The following is a 16,524-nucleotide window of genomic DNA, read 5'->3' as shown; positions in this document are numbered from 1 at the left end:
CTTACCTTTCTCTCGTGGTACTTCATACGTGTTCTCAAACATGGAGTGTCGCATATCGTTTTGTTCGTTAGAATCCATAGAACAAAGTGCACTCATGTTTTAGTCCAACAGACGTATTATTATACAGTAAATCCATAAAACCATCGTCCTCCTCATGAAAAAGCTGTAAAGTTTGTTTTACGGTTGATTTCGCCATTCATTCAATAAAGTTTGACATAGCAAGCTTCTGTGAATCACATGAGGACTTAATCAAACTTGTTTGTTATGTTTCACAGTGTAACTAACCCTAAAACCAATAGAATTCACAACCTCAGAGCAAATCCCAGTCAGGGGGCATAGACTAACTTCTTTTGACAGTAGAATCAGACAGACGCATCAGTGGGCTTTAAAATGGCCCCCACTGCTACTGTAAGTTGCCTTGACAACGCTGGGCAAGCAGCGCTCGAAGCAAGAGGGGGGAGGGGAGTCATATTTCACATTTTACAGTGCGCCGATAGTAAACTGGAAAGTTTTTCCTTCAAACGACACCAAGGTCAACAATATAACTGTAAAATGTAAGAACAACAGCTAGTTTAATTTGGGTATGTGTTTTTCAGCCGTGTGCCAAAAAGGGGGGCGGGGTAGACAACAGGGGGGTGTACAGGGGGGGTGTACCTAAAAAGTGTACCTAAAAAGTTCTGACACCATGTGGCGTTTGTCGCTGAGATTAACAACACAAAAAGCTTTCTTATCTGAACAACTCACAACTGTTTTATTAACACACTGTTTAGCCCCCTCATGGATTATATACCAAAGGTCAAGTGCCTACTGCGCATGTGTAGCAAACAATAGTCAGCCCAGCATTTCTGTATCACATGCCCACTTGTGAAAACCAGCCAATCACATCAATTCCCTCCAAAATCTCACTTTGTGTATCGAAATGTGTATCAAAGTGCAGTGCACCACCCATCTATAGGTGGCGCGGCACTATATACAGTGATACACAGAAAATCAGGTTGGGTGGGACAATGAAAATGAGAAAAAATGTTAGTTAGACAATAACGAATGCAGTTACACTCTCTGAATTGTGAGGACATTGGGGTGGACCCAACGTTACCCAAGGGTAAAAGATTTCAGGTTCGTAGTCAGGTGAAATGGCCCAACGTACCATAAAAACCAACTCGACTCCTCGATTAATGAGCAGGATTGTGCCAAATTGGTCTGCGTGGAGATTGGCATTCAAGCTCTAGGGTCCTCCAGTACGATTCCTCACACTGACCTCTTCACCCTTAAACAACTAGCAATGAAGGGATTAAAATGACATTTACTTCTGCCTGTTCGGGGAGATGTGCTTTCTCCAGCTCTATATGGAAATGAATACCATAATCAACAGCTGAGAGGGGAAGCTGATTGGTTTCAGCTTTCTCATCAAAATAGATGAGTTCTGACCACCTGTAGCTCAACCACAGAGACAATTTTTGTGACTCAGGCGTATATAGAAAACCAGGCATAACTTTGGGAAATCTGATATTCCACATTTCTTGGCAACACACGCATGGCCTATAAAGCGCACATGTTACGACTTTCTAGGGGAAGAAATTTATTGTAACATGTATACAATAAACTAACAAGGACCGACTTTGAGAATAAACAAATGATGAGACCTCTTTTAAAACCCATTCTTGATGATTTCACTTGAACTTGATTGGAGTACCAAGCAGAGATGAGTGCCAGACGATTCAGGAAACAGGAAATGGATCACGTGGACCAAGGGTCGGAAGAAGGGAACTTCAATGGTGGGTTTGATATTGTGAGCAATGATTTGGCTTCTCAGGCGGTGGCCTGAATCAGCTTCAGGCCAGGGTGGGATGTTGGAGAAACACGAAGGGCCAATCACAGACGAACAACGGGTACAGTTGATTTGCATTTTCACACAGGGTAGCAAAACTAGCTAGTATATACACTGTGGTTTAAACTGTCCATCAACCAGACCATTGCACACAGTTGTAATAATAGAAGAGCAGGTGTGCCATAGCATGAAGCCCACTGAAAAAATCTCACTGTTAACGAAAGTTCAGTGTTTTCCCCCCTGGTGTCAGTCCTTGAACTGAGCCTGGAGCAACCTATATGGTGCCCTCTTGTGGTTAAGCTGCAGATTGCATGCCAGACAGCCGAGCCAAACTAGGTGTGAAGATGTGAACTTGGAGATGGAGAACGTATGCTGCTTGTAGTTGGCGTGCTCGCTTGCGTCAGCTGGCACTTATGAACAGCAGGTTTTAGCTGTACCAGAGGGGAAAAAGTGTCCCTTACTTAACATACGTATTAGCAACAGCAACATAACATTGCACACAGAAATACATGCAAACCCTGCGTCCCTGCTTATGAGGAGGCAGGTTTGGATGTGAACAAATAAATACTCCTCTCTGATTGGTGTTGGTGTTTTTTTTAAATTCTATTCTATTCATGATATGTTATTAGGTTGGAGATGTAGTTATAGTTTGACAAACCTCTGTGGACAGGCTTCTCTCTGCAGGAGTCTGCAGGCTGATGTTTCAGTTGTCATGGAAATTCTGCTTATCTGGTCTGGCTGCAAAAAGCTAATGTCTTTCCCTCTCTCCTGTCTTCTAATCTGTTTTGGATGTAATTTAAAGTATTTTTAGTTAAAATATACACCTTCCTTTGACCTGGGTCAGTATAGTTCTATTATACTAAACTAAACTAAACTCTGTGAGTTTGAAATTCCCCAGGTACTGGTTGATAGATGTATGAGAACAACTGAGCAATTTATGGCTTTCAGTTAGAAACAATGGACTTGCATCATTGTATGAGAAAAGTCTACTCACAGCTGACCTAACCTCTGCTGACCAAAGCCTTAACAAAGTCAAAGTTAAAAAAATATCAGTGTCATACATATAGAATCAAAATCTTATAATATCACACTACCTACAATCCCTTTGAGATTTGTCAATGTTTATAAGTGTTCATAAATGATATTGGCATGTCATTGCTTACATTTGTTTTGGTTTCTATGAAGAATGTAGCACTGTTTCACCAGTTGAATAAGAATTGATATATTGCAGTCTACTACAGATTGCAACCAAGACTTTATTATATCCATCTTTCACAGCTTGACAAGCAATAAACTTGCGGGGATGTTGATGCAGGATACAGAGGATACAGAGAACAAAGAGGTCATATAAGATGAATAGACTGAAGGTTTGAGTTAGCTTAGAGATGTTTGTAGCACATCACCATGTTCTTAATCAAGGACCCATCGGGCACCCTACTTTAGCAGCATGGATAGTGCTTGTGACAAATGGATTGCCGTGAGCTTTGAATATCTCAAAACTTTCCTGTCACAACTCTGACATTAACCTTAGAAATTTTAATTTATACTTTTTAAAAGTATTTAAATAGTTACTTTAGAAGCATGACCATAACATATTTACCACTAATGACTGGTTCAATATTACAGAGTAAGATGATTTTTAAATTATGACACCTTCATTGATTCAGCTAAAGAGAAGGCTGACTGAGTGAGAAAGAAAGCTTTCCATAGACACGGCGTGCCAGCACTATATTCGTCTGATGCTTACCTGTAAGAGAAGTGCACAATACACAGCATAGCCACATGTTGCAGCATCCATGTTTAAATGCACATAATATGTATAGGTCACAATACATGCACACTGTAAATAGACAAATTGACACCTCTTGTAAGTCAGCCAAAACAGGAACCCACAAATACAAAAAATAGGCTGGAAAAGGGAAATCCATACTTAGAAAAATACTTTTAATGCATTTATGTGCAAAAGAAAACCCAGTGATTACCATATGTGCTTTCAGTGTTTTAGGATAAAGCCTGATTTATGGTTGATGTAAGGGAGTAATTGGAGTCCCACTGTAGATAACAGAGCAGATTTTTTATTGTCAAGGTCTAATATTGATAGTCTTTCACAGAGCAAACAGGAAGACTGTATGTATTATTCTGCCTACAATGTCACATGACCCTGGATCTGTTTGTGAACAATAATTAGAAAGACCAGTTGACACCATGAGGGCAATTACGAAAATACAATTACACTGAAATCATTTCCAGGCAATGCAGGAGAAATGAGAAATGTAACTCATTCATCCCCCCCCCCCCCACACACACACACACATACACACACAAATAACCACAGATGATAAACCTTTGAATTTAAACAGATAATATAAACAGATTGATGGAAAACCATATTTGTGTCTGCACAAACTGGACTGTCATGCTGTCAAAACACATAAAACATCCTCATACATATTGGTAACTAAATAGTAACCATGAAATTAGCAGGTCTAGAAATAGAAGCAGCTATGACTAATGAGTAATAATTAGTGCCAGAGGGGCGAATAGATAGAATTAATGATGAAAGACAAAATAGGAGGGAGAGAGACAGATGAAGACGGGAAAAAAAAACAATTTAATACTTTGCTTGTTTCATGACATTGTTACTGTCATATATAACTGTTCTTTTATTAAACATTTGAAAAGAAATTGCTTACATTTTTATCCACAGTAGCCTGTGCAATTTGCCAGAAAGATCAACAAAGAATTTTTTATCATTTCTATCAGTAAATGTAATTATAATATGCTGCAACCAACTTTTCAAAACTCAGAATTTGACAAGTATGCCTGATTGACACAGTCAGATGTGGAGGTGAAAGGGTTTTTAGCAGAATATCCTGATCAGGCTGACACATTCTTCAGTTTCACATCAGTTTCTGTATGTACTGAGTAGAGGGTGTCTGAAAGTGTGTGCCCTTGCCTCCATTTGTACAATTTCTGTCACCTTTATGATGACAGATATTTCTTTTCTGAAAGTGCCTTTGAGTGTGGCCATTTGGAAAAGCTGCAAACACTTTTTCTTTTAGATGGAAGAAAGACACTTGGTGCACAGTACTTACCGAGCCTTAAAGGTACCCTGTGGTTCTAAAATAATTAAAAGTTTTGTTCTGTATTCCATGTCTCGCACCAAAATACACAGTGCTTTCTTGAGGTCTAACAAATGTGTTATGACCATTTCCGTCCTTGTAAAGCATTACCACAGCCAATTTTAAATTGTCAGTCTACTATATGCTTTTTACACCGCACAAACTAATTAAAAAACTAGCATGCAGACCAACAGGCATGCGCCTGAAAATTTTAAATATATAGTTTGTGGCTAAGCCAAATCTGCATGGATCCTTGTTGGTTTTTGGTGAGATGACAATACAAATGCTCTACAACAGAAATACAAAGTTCTAAGAAAGAAGTGCAGTTTTTCCTGCTTCTTTCTTTCATAGATGCATTTTTTAATGTTTGCTGTACATTTGTCCAGAGTTGTTGGAGAGCAGTGGTAATTATCCTGCAGACAGGTGTCTTCATTGTTGTTGCTCGCTATATTATCTATGTTACTGCTATTACATTCTACCTGTCCCAAATCCAAACACAGCAAAGGCACTGAGAGCTGCACAGTGATCAACAAACAGCATGCCCCAACAGATTTTTTTATCATTGCTGGCAACTTCAGTCATGCAAATTTGAAGACTGTTCAGTTGAAATCCCACCTGCAAGTTATGTCTGCATAAGCACAAAATCCACTGGATCTTGTTTACTTCCACGTTGTTGTTGCTAATGTAGAGTGTTCATTCTTACCCTTAAGACTGCAAGCTCTGTTTTCTTAGAAGCATATCCATATAATCTGTAACAGCACAAAATCAATTCTGTACCTGACTGGAGCTTAAACATCAGACCTGACCCACATTTAAAGTCGCTGCTGGACAGTGAAGGCAACAGCTTGGTTTTCAAGATGCTGTCTGGTAGCACAAAGGCAAAGCATGAAAAATTATAACAACAGATTGCAGATGCAGAAACAGCCTCCATAATTTCATTGCATCATATTCACTTGTTTTTTTTTTCTGCTCAACACTGCATAATCACACATGTACTGCTGATGTAGTGTGTGATGCTTTCATTAATTACTTACATCTTTTGATGAAACACTTGGATTTACTGTTAAGGCTTAACAGCAAATCTCAAAACCCTTTTTTTTTATTTGTGTGTTTAAAGATATAATATTTAGAATATTTGTCTTGTAAATGCTGTTACACTTTAGAGTTTGATTTATATTGGGTACACACATTTACACAGGGGAAAATAATTATTTGATCCCCTGCTGAATTTGTAAATTCTCCTACTTACAAAGAAATTAACAGTGTATAATTTTTATGATAGGTTAAGCTGTTTTTGGTCATTTTTCAACTTCTCCATTGGTGTGTATTGCGGAGGCTAGAGTGCGTGATGTCACTGATGACATCACACACTAGCTTTTGCTCTTCAACTTTTTTCAACTTTTTTTGTCTCTTTTCTTCTCTTCTGGTGTTAACTTTCAGCTTTTTAAACAATTTATATATTAAAGTAGTAGAGATTTTCAGATAATGCTATTCTCACTCTGATAGGACCTACGGTTTTTCCACCAGGTGGCCAAAACCACAGAGGGTGACTGCTCAATCTCTCATTCACTCCCATTATAAAAGAGGTCCAGGAATTCTGGTGAAAAAACACAAATGAAGGCTGTTTCTAACTCGCCACTTCATTTTTTGGAATATCTTCACAAAAAGTGGATCAGTCTCTTTGTTGAAGCCTCCTGGCACTGTTAGTGAAAGAATTATTTTGATAAGTCTCATAGTTTTTCTGTAGTCCTCCATTTTGTGAGGTGAAGTTTTGTTAGCTTCTCTACTCTGCGTGTGTAAAGGGCTGTGTCACTGTCACTCCCCCTCCCACTCTGGGCTTGGATCACCATAGCAACAGCTCAACACAAAGCAATAGCAGAACAACAGCTGTCTATGGTTGGTAATTAAGAATGACTGGCTGCCTAATGTCCACTGCTGTTACACATTCTCAGTGTGGGCCATGTTGGACCTAAGCCCAGAGTGGGAGGGGGAGGTACATTTAAAACAGCCACAGAGTCACTTGCTCTAAATAGCTGAGAATGGTCACCATGTGTAACAGGAGTGGACATTAGACAGCCAGTCATTCTTAATTACCATTCTTAATTGCTCTTTTCCAGCACATTTTTCCCTTTCAGCCTTTTTATCACTGCACATCTGTTTATTCTTCATTCATACTGCTTCATTGCTTAATTTCTTCCCTTTTTTTTCAAACCATCCTTCCTTCTCTTCTTTCTCTATAAGAACATCTTCTCTCATACATTTCAGCTTTGGTTATCATGTTATCAGTCTAACCGCTTCCTACCTTTAACTCATATTGAACTTTTTCAGTTCTGCCTGTCTTCTCAGCTGTCCCAGTAAACAGTTCCTTCACTGCACTTTCTTCTTGTATATTAGTGTAACACTTTTTTCTTTCAATTTAAAGCCAGTTATTTTCTGCATATTTCTTTAGCAGAACATTTTTCCTTTTCAACCCTTTTCAGCAGTCTTCAATACTTTTATAGCTAAACAAGTTAAGCTTCCAAGTTCAGCTTTACATTTTTGTTTCCAGATATATTCAGCCTTGAATCTCAGGCTTCAGCTTTTTCAACAATGCATTGCAGCAATGAAAGACAAATATTTATTTTATTATGTTTGAATTATGTTTATTTATGATCATTGATATCACACACATAAAAGATATATGCACATAACATGGAAAATATTTTAAAACAGTACTTGCAAAACTGGATAGGATGCTTATAAATTTAAAAAAGGAAACTTACAATTAAAATAATGACGTTAATTATCAGCAGCTTTTTATTGAAAACTATGCAACACAGTCAATTCAAAATATATCAAATAAATGTACAAAATACATAAAAAACAAGCTATGGATCTGACCCCTTTTCATGTAAACAAATTTAAAACAAAATTGGAATGTACCCTGAAATGTACCGTTCAATAATCAGTGTCTACTTTAAAGCAATGAAGAACACAAAAGGAGCATAAAAATGAATAAAAACGGTACTCGCAAAACAAACTTTGATGAAAGGTTGGACCCTCTTTTGAACTCAAACCAATATAAATAAAACCTGAATCAAATTATTAATAACACAAAATGCAGAGTTCAGTTGTCAGTATGTTTTTATCAAACACAAGATTTTACCAACAAATAAGTTAAAGAAACATAAAAAGTGATTAATATGGCACCTGCAAAACTCTATCAGAAATACTGATATTTTGTAACTTCTAGACGTCTCTGTTCACACTGTTTTAATTCCTGCTATTTATGCTCTTTGCCAAAGTGCACAAAACAGTATGTTAATCAAAAGTGTGTCAGCAGCTGTGTAAATCATATCTGCTAAATAGTGAACATTGACATTTGTGTTAAGATGAGGGAATGATTGAAGAGTAACCCTGTAACCTGTTTAACATGTTTCACTAGGGACAAACTTGTTTTCTGTGTATGTCCTTTGCTGGACATTAATGACTAAGGATAATACACTTTTAATGGCTATGTTACAATATTGGTCAGTCCTACCTACAAAGGCTTGTCATATCATGGTTAGCCTTAGGCTAATATCCCCATTTGTCCAAGCCCCAAGCTTCAGTAGTCCTGGACTGACAGTCATTATAAGACTAGCATTGGAACATTTGTCTCCCAGTCAAACCATTAGGTGTGGCTCAACTGAGCTACAGTGGTGTTGTGGGTATTATGAAGACTGCTCTGAATATCCTGAGCTCTGACTTCACAGTGTGAAATGCTGAAGGTAAATACACAGTATGACTGCTGACTATATGCTGGGGTTTAGATTAGCCCAAAGCCCAAAGTACACACGTGTGAAAACCTTTCACATACCTACCAGCTGATACCCCACTCTAATGACTATTTTAAATCTGTCCTCTCCTCTGGGTTAATTCATTTACCTGCATGTGTAAACTAAGAATTATCAACAACTAAATGATCTGTTTATCATATTTTTAAACCGATTAAAGAGGAAAGAAAACCATGACATAAAAATGAATGAAATAGTGCAATGAAAATAACGAAAAATGACAGAAATATGTCATATTCAATTCAATTCAATTCAATTTTATTTGTATAGCGCCCAATCACAATATAAATCATCTCAAGACACTTTACAAAAACTAAAACTAAAAACCCAACAATTCCCTTATGAGCAAGCACTTGGCGACAGTGGAGGGGAAAAACTCCAAACTTTAACGGAAGAAAAAACCTCCAGCAGAACCGGGCTCAGTTTGGGCGGCCATCTGCCTCGACCGGTTGGGGTGAGTGGATAGAGCAGAGAGAAAAGAACAGCAACAATAAACAACACATAGACACTGCAGGTTGGTGGGACCAGTAACTGCACATCAGCGATATACAGCTCCAGGACCAGGGACACCTTCAGAAGGTACAGAGAGAACAGAGAGAGAGGGAGAGAGCACAAACTAGAGGAGAGAGAGAGCACAAGGTTAGTGACATTCAATGGTGGAGTATACATGTGAGGTGGGAGGAGAGGAAGAGAGGGGAAGGGAAGGGAAGGGGGGGGGGGGGGTTAGGGTAGGGGAGCTCAGTGCACCGATGGTCCTCGGGCAGTCTAGGCCTATAGCAGCATAACTAAGGGATTGTTCAGGGTTGCCTGAGGCCAGCCCTAACTATATGCTTTGTCAAAGAGGAAGGTTTTAAGTCTAGCGTTAAAAGTACAGAGAGTGTCTGCCTCCTGAACCCAGGCTGGGAGCTGGTTCCACAGGAGAGGAGCTTGATAACTAAAGGCTCTGCCTCCCATTCTGCTTCTGGAAATCTGGGAACCACAAGGAGACCTCCACTCTGAGAGCGAAGTGGTATATTGGGATAATATGGTACTATGAGGTCTTTAAGGTATGAAGGAGCTTGATTATGAAGGGATTTGTATGTGAGAAGAAGGATTTTAAATTCTATTCTATATTTTACAGGGAGCCAATATAGGAGAAATATGACCTCTCTTGCTAGTTCCTGTCAGGACTCTGGCTGCGGCATTCTGGATTAATTGGAGGCGTTTTATGGAGATATTGGGACATCCAGATAGTAATGAGTTACAATAATCTAGCTTTGAGGTAACAAATGCATCATTTTGAGACAGGAAGCTCCCAATTATGAAAATGTTGTGCAGGTGAAAGAATGCAGTTCTAGAGATTTGTTTTATGTGTGAGTTAAAGGACATGTCCTGGTCAAAAATAACTCCAAGGTTTTTTACAGTAGTGCTGGAGGCCAGGGCTATGCCATCTAGAGTAGCTATAATTTTAGAAAAGTTATTTCTGAGATTTTTTGGCCCAAATATAATGACTTCTGTTTTCTCTGAGTTTAAAAGTAAAAAGTTACTGGTCATCCAGGCCTTTATGTCAGTTAGACAGGCTTGAAGTCTGGTTAATTGGTTTGTGTTAACAGGTTTAATAGATAGATACAACTGAGTGTCATCTGCATAGCACTGGTAATTAATAGAGTGCTTCCTAATGACAGAGCCTAGAGGAAGCATGGACAGGGTGAACAGAATCGATCCTAGAACAGAGCCTTGAGGAACTCCATAACTAACTTTTGTTCGAGTGGAAGGTTCATCATGGACATGAACAAACTGGAATCTGTCCGATAAATGGGATTGGAACCATTTTAACGCTGTTCCTCTGATACCAGTCACATGCTCCAGTCTCTGTAATAAGATGTTGTGGTCAGTGGTGTCGAATGCAGCACTAAGGTCTAGGAGGACAAGTATAGAAACAAGTCCATTATCTGAGGCTAGGAGAAGATCGTTGGTAACTTTTAACAGTGCTGTTTCTGTACTATGATGTGCTCTAAATCCTGATTGAAAATCTTGAAATAGTTCATTCCTGTGTAAGTGGTCTGATAGCTGCTTAGCAACAGCTTTTTCTAGGATTTTAGAAATAAATGGAAGGTTGGATATTGGTCTATAATTAGCCAAGACTCCTGGATCAAGACTAGGCTTTTTGAGTAAGGGTTTGATTACTGCAGTCTTAAAGGGCTGTGGTACGTAACCTGATACTAGAGATAAATTTACCAAGTCTAATAAAGATGAGTTAATTAATGGCAGGGTGTCTTTAAGCAGTCCAGTCGGGATGGGGTCTAAGAGACACGTTGATGATTTTGATGAAGCAACTACTGATGTAAATTCAGAGAGATCTATGGGAGAGAAGCAGTCTAAACATAACTGTGGTCTTACAGATGATTCAAGAGCTACTGTAGTAGAAGATTCATTTATTGCAGGTATAGGAAGCATCTGCTGAATTTTATCTGTAATAGTTGTGATTTTATTTGTAAAGAAACTCATAAATTCATCACTGCTGAGAGCTAAGGGAACACTGGGCTCAACAGAGCTGTGACTTTTTGTCAGCCTGGCTACAGTGCTGAAAAGAAACCTGGGATTGTTCTTATTTTCCTCTATTAGTGATGAATAGTATGCAGTTCTGGCTTTACGGAGAGCTTTTTTATATGTTAGTAGACTGTTTTTCCAGGCTAGAAAAATTTCCTCTAAGTTTGTGGAACGCCACTTCCTTTCCAGCCTTCGCAATGCCTGCTTTAAGGTACGAATATGTAAATTATACCATGGGGCTAGTCTTCTCTGATTCACTAACGTCTTTTTCAGAGGGGCCACAGAATCAAGCGTTTCACGCAGTGAGATTACAGCGCTGTCAACAATATGATCAATTTGGTAGGGAGTATGATTGAGGCAGCTGCCCTCCACTTTGTTTATACTTGGCATAGATGTAAATAAAGATGGAATCATTTTCTTAAATTTATTAACAGCGTTGTCGGATAAACATCTGCTGTAGTGGAATTTTCTTCCAAACGCTGCATGATCCATCATTTTAAATTCAAAAGTTATTAAAGAATGAGCTGACAAAACAGGATTTGGGGGAAAAACTATTAGATGTTCAATTTCGACACCAAAGGTCAGAACAAGATCAAGGGTGTGATTGAAACAGTGGGTGGGTTTATTAACATTTTGAATGAAACCAATTGAATCTAATATAGAATTAAATGCAATGCTGAGGCTGTTATTTTCAACATCTACATGAATGTTAAAATCTCCCACTATAATAACTTTTTCTGATCTAAGCACTAAATCAGACAGGAAGTCAGGGAATTCAGTTAAAAACTCTGAGTAAGGGACAGGTGGACGGTACACAATGACAAGGAGAACTGGTTTTTGTGTTTTCCAGTTTGGATGCGAGAGACTAAGAGTGAGGCTCTCAAATGAGTTATAACTGTTCTGAGGATGAAAGTTTAATAATAAGTTTGAGTGGAAGATTGCAGCTACTCCTCCACCTCGACCTATGCTTCGAGGGACATGATAATTTTTATGACTGAGGGGGGTTGATTCATTCAGACTGACATATTCATCCTGCTGTAACCAGGTTTCAGTAAGATAAAGTTGGTCAATTTGGTGATCAGTTCATCATTTACTAACAGAGATTTAGATGAAAGAGACCTGATATTTAATAATCCACATTTGACAGTACTGTTTTTCTGTTCAATAAGAGGAGTGGTCTTAATTTTTATTAAATTTTTATGAATAACTCCTCTTCTGTTAACTTCTGATTTATTTGATTTATATGTTCGAGGGGCAGACACAGTCTCTATGTGGTTTGAGGGGGGCGGCGGCTTTAAAGGAACCTGCAGAGAGGTGGTAGTACAGAAGTACTTTATTAATCCCCAAGGGGAAATTAAATTGTTACAGCAGTTACATACAGTTATACAGTTTAAAGGTATTAAATTTAATATTTTTTAAATTATATTAATTAGTAGTAATTAATAAAGTAATAAAATAATTAACTTGTATGTAGAAAAGTAAAGTAATTCTTTATTTTTGGGGGTTTGTGTGTGTGTGTGTGTGTGTGTGTGTGTGTGTATGTTGTCCTTATTACTTTTGGGAGGTTGTCAATCTGACTAAACTAAAACTGCATCAAACTCACTAAGTGTAGCTGGCTATCCTCTTCATTAGGATTACAAACAGGAGAGAGTCTTGAATCCAAGTGCACAGGTGTTTATTCACAAAACACAGTACACACAAGGTGAGTTACCCCAGGGTATACTGACCATGTCTCTCAAGCTCCCTGCTTTTATACCTATGATCTGGGGGTTGATTCACACCCTTTGACCCACCTCTTTTTATCTCAAAGTTATACCTGTTTGAATTCAATGAAATTCAATTCACTTTTATTTGTATAGCGCCAAATCACAATATAAATCATCTCAAGGCTCTTTACAAAAACAAAACCCCAACAAATCCCTATGAGCAAGCATTTGGTGACAATGGAGAGGAAAAACTCCCTCTGCAGGTCTGTGCTGATGCAGACACAATAGTTAGTATGCACATACAGTCAAGCCCGAAATTATTCATACCTCTGGCAAATTGTGACTTAAAGTTACTTTTATCCAACCAGCAAGTTTTTTCTTGATTAGAAATGACACAGGCGTCTCCCAGAGGAAAATAAGACGATGTACAAGAGGTATCATTGTGGAAAAAATTATTACTCATTTTTTATTTACATTTGAACAAAAAGTGGCATGTGAATAAAAGTAGCTTTAAGTCAGAATTTGCCAGGGGTATGAATAATTTCGGGCTTGACTGTACATTAACTTTTCATGATAGTGGCCTCAAGGAAACCCTAAGCATCATTTTCTGGCCTAAGTTCTCCCTTTAACATGGTAAGTAGGGTTGCTCTCATGGTGTTTGCATATTCAGCTTATGAACCTTAATAAGTTATGTTTTCTCATCTCCTGCTGTTGTTTTGCCCCCGTTTTATAGTACATTTTATTTTAGTTTACATAAATTGTTTATTGGTTTTATTTAAATATGTTTTGTATTTTGTTTAGTTAATTTGGTGTAGATCTGTTTTTTTATACGTTATTACCTTATTAATTAATTTAGTTGGTTAAAATTAGATTATTTGTTGATTTTTGGGTTTGGTACCCTGGATTTGTTGTCTTTGTAATCTTTTGTTTCTTTGTTTAGTTGATTTCTGGTTAGGTTTTTTCTTGCACACTTTTGTGTCTGGACCAGTGTAATGGTGTATAATATATTATTTTAACTTGGGTGTTACTATAAGGTTTGCTGTGAAGGATAGTGTGGTGGAAACCCTATAGTCTGCCTCTCACTGGTGGCCCCCAACTAGTCTTTTTTATCTTTATCTTTTTTTGTAGGACTGAGTTCTGTCCTTAATAGTTAAGTGATAAAGTTCTCTTATAATTTTATAATATTTTTTATTTCGGTGTGTGCCTGTTACTGATGTGGTTCTAACGGAAATATGGTCCGCTCAAAAGGCTCCAGCGCTAAGCCGGATAAACGTAACAGCACATACCTGCGTGATAAAGGTAAGAGTTATTCTGATATGTATTCATGTTTAATGAAATAAATCAGTAATTTTCTGAATGGCAGCAAATCCCAGTAGCTCCTGTGTATTTTTGAAGTTTTTTGTAGTTTTTTCGTATGTTTTTTCTTACAATGTGTACTGGCTCAAGTACAGTAGTGTACACTAGAGAAGAACTGTTGACCCTGTCGAAGTTGGCCCTCCAGAAGTTCTCTGATGACTGATGCATTCATTGCAATTACAAGGAATTTCAATCATGTCACTCTGTCCTCCTGCCTGACTGACTTTGTACAGTATGTGGACTGTCCAACATGTGGAGAAAGGACATTAGATCTGTTCTATCCTAATGTCAAAGAAGCCTACAGGGCTGTACCTCTTTCACCACTGGGTAGATCTGATCACAACGTGGTCTATCTTCAGCCCACATATAGACCTTGTGTGCAGAAGCTTCCTGTTACCACCAGGTCTTTCAGGAAATGGTCAATAGAAGCAAGGGATTCGTTGAGAGACTGTTTTGAGTGCACAGACCTCCTGAACCAGAAAAAGAGGGCTTTCCAGGACAGGGATAAGGAGAAGCTGAGGAGTATACAACGGGAGCTCAAAAAAACACTGAGGCGTGCTTAAGGTGGAGTACAAGAAAAACTTGGAAAAACAGCTGGAGAACAATAATACCAGGGGTAAGGGTCATCACTGGCTACAAACTGAACAGCTCTGTCTTTGGATGGTGATGTGGATAGAGTATTACATCAGGTTTGACAATGGGGCTACTTCCACCTACATCTCTACAGCTACTCCCTCCACCACCATTTTTCCAATACCATTATTTTCATTATGGATGACAAGAGTAGGCTACATTCTTCTCGATTTTTGTAAGAGAATGACACATTTGATTTGAATTGCAGGGAGCAAAGATCTCCTTAGTACCCACAGTGCTCAATGTAAAATACAACTGTGCTGCTAACACACATTACAACAGGATGTTTTTAAAGATTAGTGCTATTCATATTTCAGGGTAACAATTTTTCACAGAGGTAGTAAAACAGGTTTTGAGCCTACAATCTTTGCATTTCCAGTACCACCATGCCAATTGAGTACTGGTGCCATGTCTCTAGTTCTGGCAATACTGAAGCATGAGCTGTTTGAGTATTGTAATTGTGTACAGACATTTCTGGGCTCTTTCAGTTACTTGTGCCACAATGAGGGACACATCTTGCTAAATAGACTGTAAAAACAGATTGGGTTTAATTCCTTGTTTTCTTCAGTGTGTTTGAAAATACACTGAACTCCATTTTGTTAATTGAAAGTAGGGAGGTGACATCTGTGTGCATTTACCCCCCTGAACACACAGTTAGTCATCCTGTAGAGTTGACAACTTCGGCATTGTTAAAAAAATAACCCTGTAACTACTGTACCCACTGTTTGCACACACCCACACACAGAGATAGTGCCATTGTCTTCAGTACATGCCTTCAGCTGGAGCTGCCAGCTTGCTGAAGTCTGCAGGCAGTGAAGTTGGTCAGTGAGCAGGCTCTGCTTTCTCACTGTGACACGCACACCTGCACCTCAGCAGAGAGTCGCTTCGTGCTAATTTATTTCTACTTTAAAATATTACAGAAACAACCACCTTCAGCAGTGTTGTGGTGAAGTGCAGGATGAATTGAGTGTACGAAGCAGTGTAAAAGTTTGAATTATGATCTCCGCATAGCAGCACTTGACTGTTGTAGTGACTTTTTCCTAGTAATGTAGTGGTTTAGGGTTTTGTTGACTTTTGGTGCAAAGTTTTATGGGGGAGGTTGTGTCCAGATGCATGACATGAGTGTGATACTCCAGTTTCCTCCCACAGTCAAAAAACATTCATGTTAGGTTGATTGGTGATTCTAAATCCTCCACAGGAGTTAGTGTGAGTAGTTTGTTTATAGGTGGCTATGTGATGGACTGGTGACATGTCCAGGGTGTTCCTCTGGTATTTAGTGGATTTGCTGTTTGCGGTTTGGACATTTATTTTGGTGTTTGTATTTCCTGTCCTGATTGATTTAGTTATAGGTAGCTTTACAGTTCATTAGTTAGGTTAGTTTCACCTCAGTTAATTAGGTTTTGGTTTTTGAGTATATATAGATGTCCGGTTCTCTTTTGTTCTTTGTTGGTGGATTAACATTGTTAGCTTTGTTTTAGATGCCGATTGGCGAACCTGTTAGCTGACTGTTAATGACTGGGTTCCTGCACTTGGGT

This window comes from Mastacembelus armatus, chromosome 7 (assembly GCF_900324485.2).
Source record: "Mastacembelus armatus chromosome 7, fMasArm1.2, whole genome shotgun sequence".
NCBI lineage: Eukaryota > Metazoa > Chordata > Actinopteri > Synbranchiformes > Mastacembelidae > Mastacembelus > Mastacembelus armatus.
This window is presented reverse-complemented; position numbering follows the sequence as displayed.